This window comes from Canis lupus, chromosome 28 (genome assembly GCF_011100685.1).
Source record: "Canis lupus familiaris isolate Mischka breed German Shepherd chromosome 28, alternate assembly UU_Cfam_GSD_1.0, whole genome shotgun sequence".
NCBI classification, from domain to species: domain Eukaryota; kingdom Metazoa; phylum Chordata; class Mammalia; order Carnivora; family Canidae; genus Canis; species Canis lupus.
Genome location: NC_049249.1, coordinates 23,170,789 through 23,174,417, shown reverse-complemented (window position 1 = coordinate 23,174,417; position 3,629 = coordinate 23,170,789). Strand labels below are relative to the sequence as shown.

General features: G+C 40.9%; 1 long non-coding RNA gene across 1 annotated transcript; it reads right to left on the bottom strand.

Annotated features, from left to right (window-relative positions):
* Window positions 1-887: 887 nt before the first annotated feature.
* On the bottom strand, window positions 888-3,180 carry LOC119866589. The gene is made up of 3 exons (XR_005380614.1): window positions 3,046-3,180; window positions 2,134-2,265; window positions 888-2,021 (listed from the first exon to the last, which is right to left on the bottom strand). It is a non-coding gene; the product is annotated as an uncharacterized LOC119866589 (long non-coding RNA).
* Window positions 3,181-3,629: the final 449 nt, after the last annotated feature.

Genomic DNA, 3,629 nt, shown 5'->3' with positions numbered 1-3,629 from the left:
GTGAGGAATCTTTTTCCAGTTTGCTGAGGGCTACCTCCTTGCTGTATCCTCAATATGCTGGGGAGAGAAAGAGCTCCGACTTCCTTCTCTACCCATAAGAACACTAATTCCATCATGGGGCTCCACCAATATGACCTTCTCTAAACCTAATTACCTTCAAATATCATCACATTGAGGGTTAGGGCTTCAACATATGAACATTCAGTCCATGGCATGGGATTCAAAGTTTGACTTCAAAAAGTATAAGAGGTATGCCTGGAGGAGCTCAGTCCATTGAGCAGCTAACTCTTGATTTTGGCTCAGGTCATCTCAGGGTTTTGAGATCAATCCTGTGTCGGATTCTGCACTGAGTGGGAAGTCTGCTTGAGATTCTCTCTCTCCCTCTGCCTCTTCTGTCTCTTCTCTCTTTCATAAATAAATAAATAAATACATACATACATACATACATACATACATACAAAAAACATAAGGGAGGGAGGCAGAAAGTAGCTTTTTTTTTTTTAAGGATTTTATTTATTTTTTCATTAGAGATGCACAGAGAGGCAGAAACAGGCAGAGAGAAAAGTAGGCCCCTACAGGAAGCCCAATGTGGGACTCGATCCCAGGACCCCGGGATCATGCCTTGAGCCAAAGGCAGATGCTGAACCACTGAGCCACCCAGGTGCCCCAGGAAGTAGCTTTTTGAATGCTGAATGCTCGTTATGTTTTCCAAAGCATTGTATTTCATATTTGGCCTAATTGAAGACTCAGTTTTGTTTCTCACATACAAAATAAGATAAACAGTCCTATATTGATGATTTACTGCTGTAATAGTGCACTTTAATTGATCAGTAGCTTACAAAATAATCATCTATTAGTTGTGTATGAGGAAATCAGCTATGGGAAAAGAAGGTAAGTTCATAGGATAACAATTTAGGTTATGCTGGGCTAGACTGTTCTCCTGGCCTCAGCCAGACTTCCTCACATGTCTGGGCTTGATCAGCTATGGCTGATTTTGTTTGGCTTCATTGTAGATGGTTGTGGCGACTGGGGCCTCTCTCCATGCACCTCTCACATCTCTACAGCAGGCTGGCTCAGGCACATCTTTATAGACATTGTAGAGAATCAAAGGTGAAAGCAAAATATGTGCAAGTGCTTCCACAAATTTCTGCTTGCATTATTTGCTACTGTTTCATTGGTCAAAGCAAGTGACATGGCCAGAGTCCATGTATGAGGGCATTTCCAAAAACATGATAAAAGGAAGATATTAGAGCAATTAATGCCATCATTCTACAATACCATAGAAAAATCCAGCCTGATCTATAGTGATACTGTCAACTCCTTACCAGTTTTAGGATATTGATGGCATTTAGACAGATTACATCCATGGGCAATTTGGCTTCACCAAGGTGAATATTGATTGTAAGGCTAGTTTTCCCAAGAGAACTTTGGTTCCTTCCCACTCTTTCCTTCCAAACTGATTCTAATTGACTTTTAGTCATACATAAGCACCTGATTACTGGAGGAGCAACTCTATGGTCAGAACCCAAAGCAAGAGCCCCTTATCTCCTCGTGCAATGTTAGCTTCCTTTTCTGTGTGCTTGAGGGAGATGAATGTTCAGAAAAGCCCAAGGATAAAGGGAACCTTATTACCTAGGGCTATCCCAAGAAGCAGAACCAATAGGCTATATTATATATAATAATATATAATATATATGCTATATAAACATATATAATAGGTATTTTATATATGTATATATATATTTTTTCCAGAAGAGTCTAGATGAATTTATTATCACTCAAAGATTTCATAGAAACAGGAACGTAACAAAAGGGGCAGGGCAGTGTATGTGTGCTCTATTTACATCAAGATCAGACTCTCCCCCACATCAGGCATAGCAGCTACACTTGTCTGATACCTCCTTGCAGACACAGCCTTGAGCACACTTGGCACAGTCCACAGGGCAGCAGGAGCAGCAGGTCTTCTTGCAGGGTATTTGCACTCCTTGTATTTGCAGGAGTCAGCACACATGCAGGAGTCACTGGTGGAGCAGGAGCAATTGGGGTCACATATATCACACATATATATAGATATATGTGATATATACTTACTTACAATATGTAGATATTGGGGGTAGATATATACATACTTACAATAAATCACTTTATATAGAAAGGATTGATTGGTTTCTGTGGTTAGGGAGTCTAAGAAATTCCACAAACCACCATCTGCCAACTGGAGACCCAGGAAACATGGTGGTGTAGTTCCAGTTTGAGTCAGAAGACCTGAGAATCAGGGAAGGTGATAGTGGTAAGTGCAGACTGAGGGCGGGAGAAGACCCAGCTCAACAGGCAGGAGGAGAGGGCATATCCATTTTTTCTCTACCTTTTTGTTCTATTCAGGCCCTCACTGGATAGGATGATGCACACTTCTTGGAGGGTGCAAGATGCTTTACTCAGGGCACTAATTCAAATGTTAATCTCACCCAGAAACACCCTCACAGACACACTCAGAAATAACGTTTAATCAAATATCGAGGCACCTCATAGCCTAATCAAGTTAGTGCATAAAATCAGCCAACAAAGGAATAATAAGTGTAAATTGTAGAGTGAGAACCAAACTACCTTGTAAGTTCCTCCCAAGACTCTGTATGTCTGAGGCATAGGTGACCAGAACAGGAAGGGACCTTCAAAGTCACATCTCAGTGTCAGTGATATTCATGATGTGTCACGATAAAATATTCAGGGAATCTCAAGTTATAGATTTCAGCTGCTTAGAGTCTGCTACTACTTTAGTCTTAATGATATATGGGAACAAAGTGTGCAAGGTATCTGGGTTCACAATATTGAGGAAGAGAGTTGATTATACATCCTGTTGTATTATCTCTTACTCTCCCTCCCCACTCCATACAGGGGCCTTCACCCTTGGCATACTCCTAGATGCACCATTTCTAGCCTCTTCCTACTTCCTCTTTCCCAATCTAGATGGAATTGGCTTCATCCTCCTGTTCTAACTTGCTACTCTTCCAGCTATCCCAGAATCCATTCTGTTTTTGTTCCTCTTACCTGGTCTGCTTCTTCCACTCCTTTTTTGCAAGGCTTAGGCTGCACCTCTATATTTCCAGACAAACACCTCTTGGCTAGTTCCCCACTTAAGGTAGGTAGCAGAGTGACACAGTAGTTATATTCTCTTATGTAGTCCTGAGAAGGGTGGAGAAAAAAAAAGAATATTCTTTGCATATGAAGCATTTGGCGTCACTGAAATTTCATAAATGCCATATAAGAAATTATTTAATCCATCCTCCTTGCTTTGCAGAATAGGAGCATGAAATTCAGTCAAGTGAGGGATCCTATATCTAGATATATAGTCAATTTCTTGGTAGGGCCTGGACTCAAGTCTTTGACTCCCAGCTCTGAGCTCTTCATCCAGTGATGACATTTAGAAATAGCAGATGTCTTCTTACCTCTGAAACTGTTCAAGCAAGAGACTTATAACTATTACATCAAGGAAAGATTGAGTAAAATGGTCCTTGAGTTTCTTTCTAACCCTGAGATTCAGAGACAGTGAACAACTTGCCTACATCCCATTGACCTTGAGGCTAAAAGCTAAAACTGGGTCTTCAGTCCTTGTTCAGTATTTCCCTGCATTG